Source organism: Electrona antarctica, assembly GCF_951216825.1.
Source record: "Electrona antarctica genome assembly, chromosome: 13".
Classification (NCBI taxonomy): domain Eukaryota; kingdom Metazoa; phylum Chordata; class Actinopteri; order Myctophiformes; family Myctophidae; genus Electrona; species Electrona antarctica.
Genome location: NC_136794.1, coordinates 29,937,367 through 29,959,947, shown reverse-complemented (window position 1 = coordinate 29,959,947; position 22,581 = coordinate 29,937,367). Strand labels below are relative to the sequence as shown.

The 22,581-nt window shown below is 42.1% G+C and overlaps 1 protein-coding gene across 3 annotated transcripts in view; it reads right to left on the bottom strand.

The window, feature by feature from the left end:
- Positions 1-21,884, bottom strand: part of LOC306935094 (glycophorin-C-like) — a 129,791-nt gene extending 107,907 nt beyond the window's left edge. For 2 of the 3 annotated variants that reach the window (XM_079517953.1, XM_079517952.1), the window contains exon 1: positions 21,814-21,884. The gene's annotated coding sequence lies outside the window, so the exon portion shown is untranslated. The remainder of the gene's footprint in view (positions 1-21,813) is intronic. The other variant, XM_079517955.1, reaches the window with a different exon arrangement.
- Positions 21,885-22,581: the final 697 nt, after the last annotated feature.

Genomic DNA, 22,581 nt, shown 5'->3' with positions numbered 1-22,581 from the left:
ATCAATAGCCAAACAGCCATAGCTCAACAGACAGCACAGTCTGATATGCCTGCCTCCCATCATGTCTTCAACATTACTACAAGACTTACAGACGTATACATACACAGGGTATCTGCACATCTCCAAAGTGACAATTTAATGGTTGTTTTTGTAATACTGATACTAACAAATTAAAATAGAAATAACTAGAAAAAGTGCCCTTCTGGGCACAGGTCTCCACCAGGAGGATAGGACTGTGTGAGATGTTTGGCAAAATGTTTAGGAGTAATATAAACATGTTTTTTTGTTTGTTATTTTTTTGCAACAATTTTCTTCATTTTGTTGAGGAAATGCAGAGCCAGATCACTCATAGCATGAGGATAGAATTCTGGATGAGCAGGACATGTGCAGCATTTCGTACAAAACGGGCCACTCCTGAAAACTTTGGAAGGCAATGTTAGCCAATCAGTGTAGAATCTGAGAAATCCAACAGACTCGTCTTGATCACATGACTACAGAGATCATGTGTACCGATTTGCGTGACATTTGGATGAAATCTGTGCGACTAACATAAGCAATGTGTTTTGCAGAAATCGGCCTCATGGTGGCGCTATAACCGGCAGATGTGGAGGGATGCAGGGACAATGTTTTTCCATGGCCTCTAGGGAGTGCGCATACATAAGTTGTATACAGATCGATGGTTATAGCTAAAAACAGGAATTGGCCTGTTATAGCGCCACCTTGAGGCTGATTTGGGGAAGAAATGAGTGGCATGTCATCCTCGGCCTAGTGGAAATGTGCGTGTATAATTTCACGGAAATTGCACACTGTGTTTGTGATTTGTGGCATTTTGTTCGAAACGGACCAATCATGTGAGCTTTGGAAGGCAATCTTAGCCAATCAGGATGGAAGATGGGAAATGGTGCAGATCCGTGTTGATCACATGATACACTAGATAGTGTATACTGAATTGTGTGATGTATGGATAAAATGTGTACGAGTAATCTACAGAAATGTGTTTTGCCTAAATGGGCCTCATGGTGGCGCTATAACAGGCCGTTGAGGAATATTTGGGGCAGAGGTTCGTCGTTGGCATCCAGGGAGTGTGTGTGCAAAGTTTGGCATGGATCGGGCCAACGGTGGCAGAGATTAGCTGGTAACAGACGGACGGAAGGAAGGACGGACGCACACACACACACACGCACGGACGGAGTGCAAAACATACTCTCTCCCCATGCCTTCGGCCTGGTGGAGACAATAATGCCTGCATCAGTAATAGTGACTGCATCAAAATCAATAAACTACACTATACAAAAATTTCAAATTATGAATTACTACCTGAGAAGGAGGCAGAAATTGTGAAAATAGCTTATCTACAAGCAACAACACAATGTTCACCTATACAGTATATGTACATCAGCTATTTTCAAAAGATGTATATCTGTGGATCTGAGTCAAACTAAATGTTTGCATCTAACTCTTACAATAGCAAGTGTGTCAGAGTGGGAGCAGGGCAGTTCAAACATGCTTTTTTTTGTTTTGTAGAAAAGTTTGAGAACCACTGTGATAAAGTATGTTGTATCAAGACATCATTCTGTTTATTCAAACCAGCGATGTCCTCTCGGTGTTATATTATTTATACATACTGGTAAACAAACGTGGGCACACACTGACAGAACATCCTCCTACATGTAAGTCCTCCAAAACATCTGTAATGTTCCGCTTTAAGAGGCTCCCAAATTAAAGAAGAAATTATAATAAATGGGCAATTTCCCTATAACTGCTGCATTCAATGTCACGTTGTGATAAAGTGTAATCACTTTTTTCCTTATCTGAGGACCGGAGCTGATTTTAAGATAAGAGGGACATAAAATGTGTAACAAGTTTTTAGTAGTTACTTTTGTTGAAATGTTCACGACAGGTAACCCATATCATGTAGGAACAAAAGATTTATACATGCATTATAATATATATATTATTATAAATATATTATTATTTTGGTGGTACGGAGCGGGGCGGGAGAGTATGTGCTCTCTGCGGGCCGGTTGTGGTGGACCGGTCTGGGCCAAAAGTGTCAGAGCTGAATTTCTTTTCCAGTCCAGCTAGCCCAATGCGTTCTACTAACTCTAATCTGTTTCCCAAGAATATGAGGGTGTTCAAGTGGTTAAAATAGTCACAATCATACTGTCGTATCATCATATTGTACCTTATTTTGGATTAATTTCTTAGGAAAGTTAATGCCCACAATGATGATTGATGAACTGTCACTTGCTTGTTAAAAAAATAATAATCACACCCGTGTGAAATGAGGGGCAATCTTATCATCGTACATCATACATCATCTCATTCCGGCCAATCAGAATTTGCGTCCTCACCTTCGTCTTCAATGTTTGTGTTACACAATGTTTGTGTTTACACGGACACTCAAAATTGTCCTTTCATTGTCAATGGGATTTAATGTTTGTTTAGGACAAAGTTTGTCCTAAACTATTGTTCATTATATTGTGTGCAATTTATGAGATTGTGATGAACCCAGGAGGTTGAGTATTGCTGCAACCACTTGAATCTATTTCAGTGAAAATGAAAGGGTTTCTTGGGTGCTTTTATTATTCAAAGTGTCATTTAGCATGCAGATGACACACACACACACACACACACACACACACACACACACACACACACACACACACACACACACACACACACACACACACACACACACACACACACACACACACACACACACACACACACACACACACACACACACACACACACACACACACACACACACACACACACACACACACACACACACACACACACACACACACACACACACACACACACACACACACACACACACACACACACACACACAAGCTTTTACAGTACATCTGATTTTTTTTTACATAAACCTAAAATGTCCTCTTCTGGGGGCCCCATGGCACAAAACACATATGTAATGGGGTTCTGTGGGCTAATAATAATGATGTCAATTTGGGGGCCGGAGTCCTCCTTGACGTGAGAAGGTTTGAGAACGAAAGTTCCAACTAATCATCCAAAGGCAACAGAGGAGAAGATACAGAACAATTCTCTTGCGAGTGATGAGCTTCAGCGGACTGCAGTGCCAGAGGCTGAGGAGGGAAATGTCTCCGCTTCTGTCCATGTTGTTTTTCATCACATGCCTATACCTGTACAGATGCACCAGTGTGCGTCCTCGTGACAACACATTCATCACGACACTGGTCAGCAGGTACACGACTTGGATGAGGCAAAACACTTCTGCAAACCATGGCAAAATAATGCCCCCCGTCGTTGCATCGCTGTTGTCATCAACAGAAGAATGAGAGGTAAGTTGTTCTCCTTCTTTGCATATTACTACATACGAGTCAAACTGAAGTACCATGTCAACCGTCATGACAAAGTAGATGATCACACTGATGGTACTCGTCCACCTCGCCCAGGTGAAAAATGGCCATCGTTTGGGTCCTGTGACTGTCATGTTGGAAAACAGATGCCGAGCCATACGATGGAAAAGAAAATATGCCTGCCAGTGATGTGTGAACCAAAAGAAATTCAGTAGACAAGAAAAAAAAAAGAGCTTTCACTGCATGTCCAAAACCAAGAACCATGAGTTTGAAGCATGCTATTAAATCACAAAACACAGGGTACATTCCTCAATTCACATGCACATTGCCATAAATCGTACACATGTTTCAATCACGCACTCGTCAGTTCAGCTGAATGCTTGTGTACAGCATCTGTTCAGGTCATTCTCTCTGTCTAAGCTTGTGTGATTTGAATGCTGTTAATAAGCCATGACATCCTGTAGGTTTGCCTTGCTTATCCCATTAAGACCTGAGGCCGATTCTACAAATGCCTGCAGGTAAAATCAGTACTTCTCACATTTACGTCTCGTAAATCATGTCAAGTGACTGTACTGGCCAATCGCAGAGTGTCTTTTTTTTTTGTGGCTTTCGCCTTTATTTGATTTATTTTATGGAGGGACAGACAGTAGGCTGACAGGAAATGGGGAGAGAGATGGGGGGGAAGACATGCAGTAAAGGCTGTCGGGATCGGGAGTCGAACCCGCGGCACACTGCCAGACTGGATTACCAGCCAAGGTGCCTGGACCGCTGAGCCATGGCCCAGGCCGCAGCGTGTCTTTTCCGGGACTTGGCAAAACACATAACTTGGTCTGTTTACCAGACTACGGCGGCTCGTGTGAGACAACCAAGGCATGGATGCTTGTGTAATGAGTCAGGACAACAAAAACAACCCCTTTTGTCTGCAACAAATAGCTTAAGTAGAGATATGCTTATGAGCTCTATGCTATGGCCGTGGCAGGGGACTGATGGCGAAACTGGACGGCATGGGCAATTCTGCAAATAATACCCGATGGCAAGTCATTTGGGATCAATATAAGTAGGAAAAAAGGCTATATTTTATTTTATTCAGGACTTGTCCTTTAAGTTGAACAAGGTGATTGAGTTCTATATTCTATAGCATTGTGGGGACTGAAGAGCACAATATTATTTCATACAATATCAACAGGGATATTGAGTAAAATGTTAGGGGAGCCCAGGGGCCCTTAAAAGACGCCACTGCTTTTCAAAATGATGTCAATAAATAAATATAATGACCCTCAACGTACATTAGGGGACCATAGTGGTATATTGACGGCAGGCTCAGAATTCTGCCAATAGTACTGCAAGTAGTTAATGATGTTAGTTTAAATGCTAATTTGCTATGTTGATTTGTCTTTAACAGACCGTGGCCAAGGATTGCTCAGTCAAATCATGCAGCAAAGGAAACCTTGCTTCTTTATCTCAAAGCAATGTTTAACCATCAATTATCACCTAATAAAATAATGCTCATCTGTATACACAACTAGACACATATTGGATACCTTGCAGAGCTGCTACTTTAGCATTTGAATCCTGAAAAGTAACAGTTTTGTACAGACTGTATGAAGTTTCCATACAACCGAGATGATATAGCCTACAGTAGAGTGTATTGTTCAATAACTATCCGATAATGTTTCAGCATTATGTCTGACATAATAAGTGATTTGATTATTTTCTACAAATGGGACATCAGCAGTATGGGAGGTCTCCATAGGGAGGTCCTCGGCACATGTTCCCCAACCAGCAGCGCATGTTCGACAACCTTAGCACATGTTCGCCAACCAGCAGCGCTGGCAGGTGGGGGGAGGCTCCTCACTGGCAGGTGAACCAGCAGGATACAACAGCAGTGATAACACAGATAATTGTGTGTGGTGAGGAATTCATTGACATTTTGACTAAGTTGTGGAGAAAAAGGCATGAATGTTTTGGGGATGTCATTATTGTTAAAGTTTTCAAACAATTTCACAGTTCTTTTAAGAATCTACAAGCTTGTGAGATCAACACATGAGCCACTATATTGGCATTTTCCACAACAGGAGAGCGTGAAAACCCTGAGGTATAAGGGAAACAAGAAGATGAACTAGCATTGTGGGGACGCAGATACAAAATAAAATAAATCTGCTCCATATGATTGTGTCCACAAGCTGTTGGATCCTACAGCAAAACAACTCTCCCTGTCTGCCCACATATAAAAAATAGGTGTACTCCCAACGTAAAGACCTGGGGGCAATCAATTCACCCAAAGAAGTATATACAGTACGTACCAACAATGTTTGTTTCTATATTCTATATGTGCCTGCAGCTTCTCACAAACATGTCAACATGTTATAAATAAATAAATAAAAAGATCCAATCATGCTTGCGGATAACGAGAAGGTATATACACATGGCAGGTACCTGCAACAACGACCCCGATTGCATTGCTCATTATCCAGATGGTAGATGCAGATCACACACACAATACCAGGAGTATAAACAGCGTCATTAGTCTCTTGGCACCATCAGGAAAATGCAAGTCAAACAGTCTACTCACAAAGTGCCTCCGCCAGCTCCAGTCTCCTAGCTCCTCTCAACATATCTACTTAAAACATCCAATATATAAAAGGCAGAGTTAATTGTGCAGAGCTGAACCTAATTGCCCTGATGGGCTGAATCCATCTTCCTGTCCTGCTAACCCACACAATGTCTGACACAAAGAAAACACCATGGCATGGTTGGCATTTCAGCACTTAACTACAACAAGTATAACCAGTGCCACATGAGCCCGAGCTTCTCTATTGTGGGAATGTCATAAGTAGCCTTGCCGAGCCATGAGGCCCATAGGGCAGGAGCCTATCTCCTGTTTCTGTAGCGTGAGGCAGCTTGATGTACAAGTACACCCCCTGGACATGACGCTAGTATGTCGCAGGGACTTACCCCCAATCCAACCCTTGATGCTGAGTCATGATGGAATGTCAGGTCAGCTCCATATGGAGATCTAAGGGTTTTAGGTCAGATGTAGAGTTGCTGGCCAATATTGACGACATCAGGGATCTCCATATATGGGCTTAATATTGATGACATCACGTGATGTCACGAGGCATGACCATATATGGGGGAGTGACCAACCAAACAACTGATGGATGCACGATTTCATAGTAAATGCGACCTGTGGTCGCAATAATGCATATGTAAAGAACATACCGGTACTCTAAAACTAAAGTAAATGTACTTTGTTACTGTAGACCACTGCAAATTACGTGTACATAATGTTCGGAATATTATTCTGAACATTCTGACACTAAATGGTATTCCTCGACAAACCAGGAGAAAATCATAGGATGTTTACGAGAGCTGAAGTTCACGTGGTTGACCGTAAGTGTCATTGGCGAGGCTTGGAATGAAAAATGTTCTCCATTAACAATCTTTGCCTATTAACAATATTTGCCTCTCCATGTCTACCAGCCCTACAATCAAAAATGTGCCTGTACCACAGAGCAGCACCCATATACGTCATTCTCATTCAAAGATTTACATAGGAGTGCCAACTGATAACCAATTCCATTTCAGGAATGCAAATTCTTAGTCTGACTTGCTATACTCAACTCAATACCCAGTAGTTTGCATAAGACATTCTATGCACAGACAATATCAGTCCATTTACCTACAGTCTGGCCTGATTTGCATTAGCAGACTGAAAAGGCAAAGTAATGATTTTCTTTATTTTCTCTTTTTACTGTGTTTGAAATGTATTTGTATGCTGTCCTCTCATGTCAGTATTGTTTAGTGTCTTATGTCTATGGATGGAAATTAGCATATCTGCTAAATCCTATGTATTTACACTACATTTTCATGTAATGTTCATTAATATGCTCATTCCCAGGCAAAGTATGAGCGAAGTGAAGGCCTTGTGTGTGTGTGTGTGTGTGTGTGTGTGTGTGTGTGTGTGTGTGTGTGTGTGTGTGTGTGTGTGTGTGTGTGTGTGTGTGTGTGTGTGTGTGTGTGTGTGTGTGTGTGTGTGTGTGTTCTCTATGTGCAGGGCGTTGCTGAAAATGAGCACCTGTGCTCAGCTACTTCCCTGGGTAAATAAAGAATAATACAAAATCCTCCACTATTGTATGAAATAGCTTGTCAGGGAAACACAGAACATGCCAAATCTGACATGTGTTTTGCTGCTCTCCACCAGGCTTCCCTAATGGATCCTAGAATGAAACCGCTGTCAGTCAGTGTCAACTTGAGGATACAAATTCCACTGTTGGCTTGTATTTGGCAACTCCATCCAGCAAACTTAACACACCCAAACTTGCATTGGACTTTTCCCAACTAAAGAAATAGGTCATTTGTTGGTTCGGTGTTGATTATTTTGCCCTCACTGACAACTTTGTCCAACTTTTTAAGGCTCGTAAAGCAGATGCTAGGCCTGAGTCCTTTGAGTAAAGTGCTGGTCTGTCAGATCATTATCCAACTGCTTGAAGAAAATAAGTACTAAAGCAAGGAAATCGCTTTAAAGAAAATTGACAGAAAAGGCATCACTGTCAGTGCACGTCAAGCTGTGCATATGAAGAGCGATGTCCTTATTTTGCTAGGCCATCTCGAGCAGCTCATTTCCCTCACGTCGCCTCGTTTTCCCTCCACTTCCTTCTGTTCTTTCAAGCACCACCTGTCCACTCTTGATTTGTAAGATGTGAATGCTACAGAAATTATAGCACGCACGCCCAGCATCACAGGTGACAGCTTCTATTACTCTGTCAGTGATGGAAGAAGAACTCACGTTTTACTTAAGTGTATCATTACCTTACTACTGTTAGAAATAGTATGAACAAACTACTATTTTTACCATTCAAAACACAATATATTACTGTAATCCAACTATAGACACTCTTAATTGGAACGGCACAATTTTCCCCCGAAGGAGACTCTTTCACTAACCTTTCATCAACCTTTCAACTATAAACCAGAAAGCTGTTAAGTTCTGCTGAATATCTCTCCATATTTCAGGCCACTTTCTTGGCAACTTCTGCCTTATAAGGTGTGGTCTTCTTCAGCTATTTCCCCTCAGCTTTCCTTATCTGGGGAAGCAGCCAGGAATGGAAATCTCATGCACAGCACTATTCCAGATGTCTTAGTACTGGCTTCCAGTGCATCAAGGGGGAGCTCAGCGCTATACTGATAAGAGTGTCTGTCCTTATACTAGAGGGTGAGTCATGCCAACGACCTACAAATGGAACCCCATGCCTGTCTGCTTGTAAAGTTAAGCTGCTTCACACTAGAGAAATAGGAAATTAACCCCATGGCCTATAAGACACCTCAGCTCAACAAGGCTTTCTTGCTTCCTTTAGCCATGGTGAATCAAGGAGGATAAGTAAGTGTTTTTCGGCCACAACCTGAGAAGGTCAGCAAAGTCATTCTTCTCCGTTCTCCTCAGGTCAATTGCTGCTCGCTTGCCTTTTCTCTCTGTCATTGTCTTGCGTTATGTACTGTCACATCACACAACATTCTTAAGGTCCTGGAGTAGGCCTATTCCTCTCTATACTGCTTGAGGTTTTAGCCATGCTTTTCTTGGCTCCTCCGTTTTGTAGAATTATTAATCCAACCCATTTTTAAGCCACAGTGCTTGATTGAGATGTACAATAGTCAGTGTTGCCATACAGTGTTGGTTACACAACATGAGAATAATGAGTGGAAAGATTGTTTTTATTTTATTTTGCCCGACAAAGTAGATTCGAGTCCACAACCTGGTGGGCAGGGAATTTAACACTGTGCCACAAGAGGCGCCACCTGTATATCGTCTGTCGGCTGGAAAATGATACTTTTCAGGACTCAAATTCAAAAACAGCTAAAGTATATCGAAAAGCTCAAAATGTGTCTTTACGCCGCGTTTCGAGCTTGTGGATCTGCTAGTATGATCAAGTAGTAGGGCATTACTTTACGAAAAACAAAATATGGACAAGAGGTTTCTGCCTGACAGCGACAATTATGTCAGTTTAGACTGCAGCCAATGCTGTAAAGAATAGTGTGTTTGGTATTGTAGTATTCATATTTTGTACCTAGAAATTGTGTATTGTACCACTTGGCGTCCCTATTTTGGGCATGTCATTGTACGTGAAAACTTAACAAAACAGTAACATTTAAATATTAAGTCACAACATTACCGCTTTCAAAATATCCTAAAATTGCAGAGGTACTGTTATAATTAGTCCATGTACAGTACATCTTAGTCTGTGTAGACATCTCAGCGTAGACATCTCAGCGCCAGCAAGGTCAGTCTTGCTGCATTAGTTATTGTCATGTCACGTTTCTATGTCTCATCTTATTGTCACGTCATTATGATCCAGCACTATATATGTTTCCTGTTGTGTAATAAACTTGGTGAACCTTTAGCGTGATACTGTCTCGTGTCGCGTTATTGTTCTCCCGGGCCCGCCGCCGCAGTCGCCGTACCGAAGGAATACTTCAACCGGATTATCACACACCACCCAGCCTGCACACACACTACCTGTCTGTCAGAACCAGACGAGGGTCCAGTTTAGAGATCACAACAGGTACTATTAAAGCTCACAACCTGTCTTGTACTGTAGATGGTCTATTTCCACTAGTAGTCGTATTATAAAGTAAAGGGTTTAATATTGTGGAATTGTTTTTTGGACTGGTGTATTGACTATTTTGGTGTATTGAATTATTCATATTTAGAGTATTCAAATTTCCCTGTGCCAGGGAATGTTCCTGCAGGGATATCAAGCCAATATGTTTTCTTCTGCATGAATTTATAAAAGAGATGGAGATAAGGCTGAAAAATGTGGAAGTATGCATTTGCAGAAGAGAAAGCTTTATCAACCACAAGCATAATGTAAAAAATATAAATAAAAGCATAGCCAAAGCATCCATCTTCTTAGGAACATGGTATGAATAGTGTCAAATACAACAGGTTTAAAGTAGCAGCACATCCCAAAATATCCCTAACATTTATCACAGTGCAATTGTGTTGCTGCTTTATTGCATTATTTTCAGGTGAGCTTTTGTTTGTTTGTGTACTCGTTTGTACTGCATGATGCGTTTACAATGCAGGACGGGAACAAATTTGGGTGTTAGCCTGACTCCCGCTATCTTTTAATATCGTTCCTCACCATCGCATCTGTCTTCACTGCATGCTGTGGAAAAAATAACAATTAAGTGGAAGAAAGTGGGCCATTCTTAAAAAGCCCATCTAACGACTGTGACAATTGTACAGTTGTTGAAGCACACATGGCCAGATGGTGGCAGATTTTGTTGTGCTTGTACACATGCATGAGTAATGCACAAAACAAATTCAGGTTGGCCTTGATAACTTGAGACAAATTAAGCAAATGGACTCACTTTGATGATAAATAAACCGTACTATAGTGCACCTGGATGGCGTTTGTTAGAAGGCATAAGAGACACATTGGAGAATTTAAAGTTGAAGCACTGCCCTTTGTAACCTTTTAACTATAGCATATTATTGTGTCCCACAAAATGTGAGTTTTATGCAATAATAATCATCCTTCCATAAATGTAATACAGGGGCTTGAACCTATTTATATGTATAAGTAGACACAGAGTTTCATCCTGGCATTTGTAGCTGGGGGGGCACAAGCCCAAAAGCTCAAGGAATAGAGTTTAACCTGTGATGTCATGCCATACTTTTTATTTGTGTTTGCTCTATTCATTGTCATTAAGGTCCACAGAATGAGAGGCCTGCTCTGCCGGAAAAACTGCGAAAAAAAGTGATGGCCATTTTTGTATACCACACCATAGACAACCTATAAAGGCAACATTTTCCAAATTTCATTATGCTTTAAGTAGCATATGACATGTCAAACTAGGGGTTTTTCATGATTCTGAAGCCATTATAGCAGAGGCGCTACAGGCAAAAATCGTGCACTTTATGATAAATGTATGAAATTTGGCACACAGTTAGAGCATGCCATAAGGAACATTTTTGGCTATAAGGCCATCGCAGATTTGTCCCGTGGTGACCATGAAAGTCATTTTCCAAAATGGCCACCACCTGCTGTTATTTTACAAATTCAGTTTCTAGACCACCTAGGATCTTGATTCTGGTGACTAATCCTACATTTTCAAGGCCGACACTTACCTGAACTCCCACACGGCGTACTCAGACACACCATGGTGGCGCTAAACGGAAAATAGCCAGTGTCCTGGAGGCAGCAGACATCTGTCGAGGCGTCAATGGTACAGTACAGTCAATGGTAGGCATGCTAACAACCATAGGCCGTATGCAGCTCCCTAGTAATGAGCCAAAATATTGGTTACCTCAGAAAATGGGCGAATGTGCCACAGTTTTGCATGGTGCCGAAGACGGAGCTGAGTGCGAGGCTGCAGCCCCACCCTAAGAGACAGGGAAAGCTAATGCCTACTGTTAAAAAACCCAACAATTCCTCAGTCAGTGTACTAGAGACTCAGAACAGATCACAGAATGGTGTTCGAACCAAGATGTCGTGCTGGCGCTGTGGTAGATCTCACCCAGTGTGATCTCTGGAAGCCATGTAGAGCCTGTGCAAAAGGCAAACACCTTGAAGTCCTGCTTGAGGCGAACAGCGAGACTCAGAGAATGACACCCAGAGATGAGACCTGTCTGGTGAACACCACTGCCGAGGTGCTCTATACCTTGACAAGCCAGTTGACCGGAAAAGAGGAAAAGAGCCACGGTGACCATTCCCTCGACACTTATGCCCTTCTCGACGATGGGTCAGAACGAACAATGCTTCTTCTGCAGTGGAAAGACTCTGCCTCAACGGAACACCTGCAGATCTGCCCTCAGAACTATCAGGCAGGACGTGCAGACACTGAAGGGGGCATCAGTGTCGTTCTGTGTCCCCAGCATGTCATGTCAGTCAAAGCAATGTAAAATACAGACACTTGGCCAGACTGCCGCTACAACAGTTTGAAAGGGTCAAACCCCTCATCCTGATTGTGGCAGGCAAGTGGGTTCCAGGTGGGCCAGCAGCCTTCTGTACAAGACTGGTCTGTACCCTGCAGGGACCAGCCAGAGCCCTGGAAAGCATCCTCCAGTCAAGATGTACAGTATATTGACCAGAGCCCCAGAACACAGAGCTCATGAGAAGTGTGGAGAAACACTGGCAGGAGGCCACCAAAATACAATGCCCCAGAGACCCAGTGTGTGCCACCGCTTGCAGTAAAGAGATCAACTGCCTCAGCAACGATGTCAGGAGAGACAAGTCTCCACCAAGAACCCTGAACCTAATCGGGTGTCAAGAGACCAAAGTTTCTCCCCCACAGTTCCCTGCAGTGGCCAGTGAAGTGAAGCCTGAAAGGGACGAGTCAAAGGTCAGAAAGCCCACCTCCTGAAATGTCCTGCGGCCATTTTGTAAAATGGCTGCCATGGTTACAGGACAAATTTAAGTAGTACCACTGAATTCCTCATCCTTGAAAATCTATGATTATGGGGCACGGTGGCACAGTTGGTAGTGTGTCGGCTAGAAGGTCCTTGGTTTGATTCCCGCTCGGGACGCTGTGGGTGCTGGCGACGTGTTTCCTCCTCCGCGTCATCAGTGCCAATACCCGAGGCGGGGTTGGTGAAAGGGCCTTTCTGTGTGGAGTTTGCATGTCCTCCCCGTGTCCCCTAGGGTAGGTACCCTCACAAAAAACATGCAGTAATCCTGCCTCCCCCTGGCCAGCCGGGGCGCCTGATGGAGGGGAAAGGAACTGGTTGGAATAACATGTTCCTTCCATGCGCTACGTCCAACCAGGGAAACTCCCCCTGTCAGGTCAAAGGAGCAACTTGGACACTCAGGCATGAAGGAAGCATGAGTTCAAGTCCGTTGCTCTCCCCATGTCCCCCATATATGGGGACTAGGTTGACGGAGGGTGTGTAGAGCCCAGGATCACATTAGATAATTGACACAGGGGTGAAAAATGGGTTACAAAATCGTGGGATAAACATTATATAAAAAAAAGAAAATGTATGATTAGTCACCAGAATCAAGATCCTAGTTGGTCTAGAACTTGAGTTATTATAAAATAACAAAGGTGGCGGCCATTTTCAAAAATGGCTGCCATGGTCACAGGACAAATCTAAATAGTTTCCTCATCCTTGAAAATGTAGGATTAGTCACCAGAATGAAGATCCTATAGGTCTAGAAGCTGAATTTGTAAAATAACAGCAGGTGGTGGCCATTTTGGAAAATGGCTGCCATGGTCACCACGGGACAAATCTGCGATGGCCCTATAGCCAAAAATGTTCCTTATGGCATGCTCTAACTGTGTGCCAAATTTCATACATTTATCGCAAAGTGCACAATTCCATCAAAATTCTGCCTGTAGCGCCACTTGTGCTGACCTCATCACATTTGTGATGACCGCTAAGGCCATGTTTAGCCCAAGGAGTATGTCTGTATGGGAGGAAATAGTAGATAGAGAAATTAATTCCTGCCCCAAAACCTGCACAAATCAGCCAGCTGTCAGCATTTCTCAATTAGTAATCAGTACTTTGATGTGGTAGACAATTATCATTGATGGCATCACCCTGGAATCTTCTTGGATGACCTGAAATCAGTTTAGACAAGACAGTTATAGCCTGAAATAAATGTGGGCATTCGCCCAATGCAACATGGGATAGCAGACAGGAGTTGGATCATTGCCACTTTTAAAGGGCAGAAACTGTGTACTATTAAACTGTTGTCGGGCATAAACCTCTTATCTCCATATCCAACTTGTTGTAAATTGACAACCCACTTCTCCAACATGCAGATGATTAGTTATGTTGCATTATACCAAACATACTCTACAACCACATAGATTGTAGAGTTTATTCATTCAAATAGATAAGATAACGATAAGTCCGAGACTGTATAACCTACTGTATTACAGAGCACACATTTCACATTGTGCAATATAAAAGGATACTAGCATAATATTGCCGCCGTTCGCTCCCCATTTCAACAGTTTATTTTACAGTCTCTGTCGGGTAGAAACCTCATGTCCAAAACTGTTAATTTTCAGGATTCAAATATAGCAGATCTACAAGCTCAAAACGTATCATGTATTTATTGAGCCATTTGTATTCAAGAACAACCTTTGTAACTTTGTACAAGTAAAGTGTTTTTCAACTTTTGAGTGAGGTTTCCTGTCCATTTTATATGTTATGGGTACCCTTTACCCCTAGACTAATTGGGGCGTAACAGGTACGGTAAAGTGATTTTCTTTGGTTAAAAGTGTTCAGTGTTAAATAGCTCTATAGCAATCATTGGGTGCATGTGTTTGTGTCTGTTTATTAAACAGAAAAGGCATTTCTTTCAGGTATACCAACAATATTATCCAATCAAGATAGAGAACTTAAAGGTGTAGTGAAATGAAAAATACGTTTTTCACACTTTTAGACCATATCCATGGTCATCATATGGGCATACCTAACAATGGATGCCAAAAAAAATGTGAAAATTCTCATTTTTGTGTGTTTTTATATCAAAAGTCCATAAATTATTACTTCCTGAAAACGAAAACGTGCTGCGTGATGACGTGTCGAGGCCAACATCGATAAAAGCCAATAAAAATGAAGCTCACCAGTTTAATTCCCCATATCTCTGCATCCGTCCAGCACAGGCTGCACAGCTGCTACTGATTACAGACATCTTCCGTTTTTATTCCCATTCAAGATAACATCCAGAGAGTGTATTACTCGGTTTCAACTTAATCATCACGCTAAAAATGTATCTGAAAACATTATAGGGTAGAAATAAGCCACATTAAGTGTAAACTGGTAAAGCTGGCTGACTATCTGATTTGTAAACAAACATCCACACGCTGTCCTGCGTTGGCTGCGTAGCATAGCTACCCGTCCCTAGCTACCGTCCCATCCCCTGAAGGGATGCGACGCTCTGATTGGTTCAGAAACTTCATAGCGGTGTTTAAACTTGAGACAGTCTGAAACTTCAAAATAAAATGTCCACCATTTCCGTTTCACTACGCCTTTAAGACAGTAGGCTATACAGATTAAACAAGTGCAATTGGAAGTGATGACACAAATGAGCAGACAAAATTGGAACACTAACACTGAAGCTGATAAATGGGTACTCTCTCCTGACAGGCTGAAATTAAATACAGTACCTAGAAATGTATTTTCTGCTAGCTGGAAAGACAGGGAGACCACTGTTACTGAACAAACACGCTATAGCAATGATTACTATCCGAATAGTGCTGTAACCTTTTAACAAAAAAATCACTTACCCTACATTTAAGCTCGTTATCAACATTGCAATGGACATGAAAAGTAACAAACTCATTTTGATTCAAATTGGGATTCACAATAACATTTTGAAAGACCAGGCCTCTTTTCAAACCCTGGCACAAAACATTTTCAGATGCAGATCAAATACATTTGGTGGATCTTGGCACAGAAAGTTTAAGAACTACAGTATACTGATTTAGAAGGCATTTTGTAGAATCGGCCTCATGAATGTCTTAAAGGGCCACTTCACCCCTTTTGCAAACAGATCTTATTTTAATGATGTTTGGGAGACAAGAAACACTTCCCTGGGGTTTTTATGTGGGCAATATGTGTTTTTAGATATTTCAGTATTTCAGAGTGTCCATGGGCTCCATGATGTCATAGACACTGGGCTCACTTACTTCCTGGACTACATGTTGTCTCAGTAAGACAGCTCTCCCCCTATCCACAAGGAGGAGCAGTGGACCAAAGCATTATGGGGATTGTAGTCCAGGAAGGAAGTGAGCCCTGTGTCCATGACATCATGGAGCCCATGAACACTGTATGAATACTGAAATATCTAAAAACACAAATTACCCACATAAAAACCCCAGGAAAGTGTTTGACTCCCAAACATAATTAAAAATATAGCTGCAAGCAGAGATAAGGCGGGCCCAAGAAAGAAGACAATACGCAATAAGAACATGCACAAATAAGAATCATGGGCTGAGTTGTCGGTACCCGGATTTGAACACACAACCTTGTGATCTAAAGGTGAGAGCTCAACCAACTGAGTTATCTGGACACAGTCAGTTGTTTCATTGTAAACAGTAACATCATTCAGTGTTTTGGTGACAAGTATGTGTGTCCTCATTTTGGGCATGTCATTATCCATTTCTACAGTGTGTTCGATGTTCATGTTTTCACGTACAAACTTCTCTTCAACCGGGATTTCAGATAATGGTCCATAGATTGTGTGTAGGACGTTTCATGCAAATTGCTCAAAAATCCAGGCAGAAAGTCAGGTATACCGGTAAGCATTTATCAAACTGCTCAAAATGGCAGAATATCTGAGGGCAGAGCTTACTTGTCAAAGTGACAGATGTGTTCCCCATGAGTCAAGGAACATGTGGAAACATGAATTTTGGCCAAACAAAGCATGAGTTATGACTCAAGAAATTGCTATAGCGCCCCCCTTTGGCCAATTGGAGTGAGACTGCTTTCAGTGCTATTTGGCATGACACTCTACTATACTGTAAAGTGACATAAGCATATGACGCTGTAATCAGTAGCAGCTGTGTTTGCCTGTTTGGACGGATGATTAAACAGGTGAGCTTCATTTTTATTGGCTTTTATCGATGTGGGCCTCGACACATCATCACGCAGCAGGTTTTTGTTTTCAGGAAGTAATACAAAATATATTTGTATGGACTTTTGATATAAAAACACACAAATGAGAATTTTCCCATTTTTTTGGCATCCATTGTTAGGTATGCCCATATGATGACCATGGAGATGTCACTACACCTTTAAGTACAGTACTTTAGTAAATGTACTTAGTTACTTTCCACCACTGCATGAACCCTAGCGTCCCTATTTGGGATGAACATTCAGCAAAGAAAATAGCAGATCTAGCAGTATGATCCCTGGGGTCTAGGCTTTAAGAGGTTAAACCCTACATCAGCACTGAAGAGAGGGGTTTCTCCCTGTAAATAGCTTTATCACTTTTGTTGGCACAAAAAGGCACACTAAATGCATGGTAACCACATAACACATACATTCCAAAACCTTCCAATAGCAAACAACTTGAGGTGTTATAAAAGTTATATTTATTGGTTAAAATATGTTTTAAGCTCTACACTCTGACAGTAATCATTATTTGCGATCGTGTTGGCTCAGTAACGGGGGTCATCTCTAGATATTAAATAAACATAAAATACTGTACATTTTCAAGTGGGTCACCTTTTCATCCAATCCAGGAATGAGAACCCATTTATCAGCTTCAATTTTTTATTTTTGTTTTGTCACTTCCAATGTCACTTATTTATTATATGTGCTGTTCTCTTGCCTGATTGGATGAAATTGGTATCCCAACCTGAACATTTATTTTGTTTACTATTGGATTATCGGGCACAGCTGTCCGTGGATGAATTAAGCTAAACTAGACAGGCTGAGAGCGGAGGCCATATGAACCAATTCCTGCAACAAGAGCAGCTCTACTTCAACACACTGTGTGCTGCATATCAGACAGGCTCCATATGGGGTCAATCCCCCAGTGTCAGAATCATAGAGTCCAGCTGACTGGGAATGGAAGAAGTTTGGTGAAGAATGGCAGATCTTCTGGACAGCCAATTCACCACTGGCAGAGACTTGTCAAGCATATCAGGGTGCAGTATCTGTGCGAAATTTCATCCTTGTATCACAAACGGAAAGATTATATAAGCTTCACCCTTAAAGGCCGTTCACACCTAGCTGTCTCCTCTGTGTCTCCTGTGTCTGTGTTGCAAGCTCGCAATTCATTTTCAATGGGAGTCACATGGTTTGACGAGACAAGCTTGCTTCCTGGCTGTCTTCTGCCCTCCTCCCCCCATGGAACAAGGTTGTCTCGTAAAACCATGTGATTCGAACCGCTCTGGACGACCTGCTCTACCTCCTGAGCCACAGTCGCCGTCATTACCAGTAATCTGCTCCACTACTGTTCTACATACAGCCAACAGTTAAAACCCATTCTGTACGGGAACCCCTTTTGGTGTTTTAACTAAGCATTATGTTATACTTTTTGTTATACTTATGTTATACAAGCTCGCAGCGCGCCACCGAGTGGCGCGCTGCGAGCTTGTAGGTTTGCTATTTTTGAAAAATCGTGAAAATGCAGCACAAATCTTTGAATATATATTCTTTCAGAATACTTTTTTCGACGTCAGGCCTAAATGGGTTAAAGAAATAGCAGATTATGCTTTGTAGATAGGCTATTTTCAGTGTGTGACATGCTTCCAAATAACTGAAATCAAATCAGTCATGGCGACTGAGAATCCATGGCAACAATGTTATCATCATAGCGATGGTAATTATTTCCTATGCAAAGCTTTTTGTGTTTGTACCACAGAATGTGAAGGATTTGATTGGCTGAGCACAGAATGGGATGATGTATGATGTTGTATCATGATAAGAGCACCCCATACTTCACACAAGTGTGATTTTTTTTCTTTCTCCTCTTTTTTGCTGATTTAAACATTTAGACTACATCATATTTTCAGCTGTGCTGAACTTTGGTAATTGTTTGACCATGTGTCCTGGCACATTTTAGCCTACTGTGTTTCTTTGCTACTGGTTTTGTTGTATGATTTGCTGTGAAGTGCACAGAGACCCCTTGGGGTTATGTTGCATTATAAATAAACTGAGATCAAACCATGATGGATTGAGGTTCTTTACAATATTCTATCAGTGTAATTGTATTCTTCTTGGGGCGGCAATGGCTCAGGGGTAGAGTGGCCGGTAGAGCAGCTGGATGGGAACTGTGAGGGCAGTTCGATCCCGGGCTCCCCCAGAGTTGGTGTCGAAGTGTCCTTGAGCATGACGCTGAACCCCTAATTGCTCCCGATGTGCTGGTTGGTGCCTTGCATGGTTTCCTCCACCATCGGTGTGTGAATGGGTGAATGTAATGCACAATCTATGTAAAGTGCCTTGGATAAAGGCACTATATAAATGCACCATTTACCATTTCTTCAGAGTCCAAGTCACTGAAGATTCATTCATTCTTCTGTGTCAAGGCATTGAGGGTTAATTGTCAGGTTCACAACGGTGACAGATGTAAAACCTAGCCCCAGACACCGAGAGGAATCATTGAAGCGAATGGACATGCATGCTGGCCGATCGTAGGTATTGCAGCTCGAGCGGCACTGAGCCTTACATGAACGCGCCGCAAGCAAATACAGCGGTGGTGCTCGTTCATGACTCGCACACACGCACGCACGCACGCATACGCACACGCACAGTGCGCCTTCATGCTTTTGGCCCGGCGCGTTCATGTAAGCCCACCACTTTTTCAACCCGAAAGAAGGGGTGAAAACGCCTCATGCGCTGGGTGAGCAGCTCAGTGGATGGGAGGAGAAATCCGGTGCCGTCTCTATTATTTATAACTCTATGCAAAGGTTTCCCATAGAGATGGAGAAAATATTATTTTTAAAATAAATATTTTAAGCCTGGAATCAAGCCATCCAGGCTCATGGTACTGTATATCATGAGACATTTGTGTGTCAAAAAAAACACAAAGGGGTATTTATTAAATATAGTATATAATTCAATTATATTCAAATATGTTTTGCCACAGAATCAAATGTGTTATTGTAATGATTCACCAGGTGCCTGAATGACTTGGTTCCAGGCTTATAATAATGTATACAAACATTTCCGGATATCTCCATGCATGGACACATTTATTTCCATCTGTGGCACCACAGAATGGCCACCATGGCTATAATGCCTATACTGTGCTAGCCTGGCTAATAAGCCAGACCGAATCAGCCGTTGGCCTGCCGGCGAATTACGGTCTGGAGAGGCTCAATTGTACGCCCATTTCCTACACCAGAGAACTGGTGTGGCCAATCGGGACACGGTATGCAATATGGGCGAGCTTTGGTACATTGACGTTCAATGCTTGAGACCTTTGACTGACAGTAGCTCTAACCAATTGCGTCAAAGAGAAAATGTTTGAACCCGCCCCCCGGGAAACAAGATCCATACACAGCATCTCCAGACTCAAATACCACACGACAGTGTGATTTGAGTCTGGCTTATTAGCCAGGATAATACTGTGCAGCCTCGGCAAAGACAAAAAAAAAAAATAAGATGGCCAGAATACGTTTTACAAAATACACTTGAAGGCAACACTAAGGAACAACACCTAAACAGACGAGAAGCTGTAGCCGGCAATACAATAGCAGCTCTCTCTCTAGCCGTTTCCTGTGCGTCAATCCAAGTTCAAGTATAGGGAGTGAGAGACATACCAAATGAGGCAATACAATGAACTCACAAAAAGCTAACACCAGGCCTATGAGCTAATAACTCACATAGTTACTGCAGGTTTTAACATCAACTTAACATGTACAGGCACCCATTTGTACACAAAAATAAGATTGCTCTTGGACATGAATCATGAACACCCCACCTCCTACAGTACTTGGCTCCTTCCCAATCAACAGGATTGCCACAACGCAGAGGGAGAGAGGCGTCGGCCAACAGTCAATTCAAATTCAGTTCAATGAATAAACATGTTAAATAAACAATGAGTCATCAGTCATCAGAATCATGTGTTCTTTCAATGATAAAACCTACAATGATACAACTTGAACTTCAAAGCTGGCTGAAAGGTGGTTAATTGGAAGCAGCTGTGTAGTCAAGTGTGTGCAATGTGTATAGGGCACGGTTTCTCAAAGTGGGTGCCGCAGCGGCAGCATGCTTTGATAATCTTTGGAATGTATCAATATCACTTCAACCATTTAGAGTAGACCCTCTAGACTTACAGTAAAACTGACCTGAGTTGCACACTGTGCTGAGCTTGGTACGTTCTTTTTCAATCTACACCAAATCTCTTAACCAAAAATAGCATAGGCATAAGCCGATCTACGTGGCGGGTTGTGAGCTTGTAGATTGGAAACTAACATTATTCTGTCAAGTTTTCCTCAGGGGGAAATATTTGCATATTTATGTACCGTACTAGGCCTACCGTGATATGACAAAGCTGTAGTGCTATAAAGAAACGATGTAATTCAGGGGCTGGCCCTTGACACAAGGTTTCTTCCCGACAGCAATGAAAACACAATATACAAAACTTTATATAAACGAGTTTAGCAGCCCCTTCTCTCACTAAAGGAATGGCTATCTACAACCTGCAGCCAGAGACAATGGACAATGTCAGTCTGTTTGTGGGGACACACGGGGGACGGACGCTGTGGGGACACATGCGGGACGGACGCCTCTTCAAAGCTGATGGCTTTGCCAACAGTTGGCAGTAAAACTACTGTGTGTGTGGTGTGTGGTGTGTGTGTGTGTCACCCACACAACCCCAGCTTGCTCTGACACAGCCCAGTCCCACAAACATTGTTTTACCCCAAGACATTACCGTGAACACCACATTGCAAAGATTATAGTCAGACCCATTATACTGTATGTGTTGTGGCCAATATATCAATCATGATGCAGCAACTATAAAGCACCAACATTTGTTTGAGGTTTTCTTACCAAGTACTACTAGGCTCCGCTGTACACCTCATGCCTCCAGGTCCCCAACAAACACTCAAATCAGACTTCTGGCCAAACATGAGGCCTCAAACCTGGTCACCCCTTTTATGCACTACCCTTAAAGGGACAGTGCTACACTACCAACTGTTGTTTCCCTCCTCTGTGTGTCACCCACACAACCCCTTGCTCTGATGCAGCCCGTTGTGAGTTTGTTACACACGGTCACACACCACAGACAGTCCCAGTTCCACAAACATCATTTTACCCCAGGACATTATAATGGACACATTGCAAAGACTATATACGTACACCCATTATACTGTATCTGTTTGGCCAATATATCAATCATTATTCCGTTTTAACCAAAATTGTGTAGCCGATTATATTATATATTTTTTCTGTTATATTTTTGTTTTGTTGGCAATACTGTAGTTACATTCATGCCAATAAAGCTAATTGAATTGAATTGGTAGATTATTTTTAATAGGGCTTTAAAAGGTAGAGTAAGTGGTTTTCTTTGTTTAAAATGAAATTGTAAGTGATGACACAAATAAATTAGCAGACAAAATTGGAACTGGAACACTATCAAAATGAAGTTGATAAATGGGTACGCTCTCCTGTTTGGCTGACATTTTGTCACCTAATTGAAAATGTATACCTTCTGTTTATTAAAGAGCTGGAGCCACAGGGAGACTTCTGTTACTGAACAAACACATAGCAGTGAATACTAACAGAATATACTGCCTCAAGCTTTTAACAAAACTAATC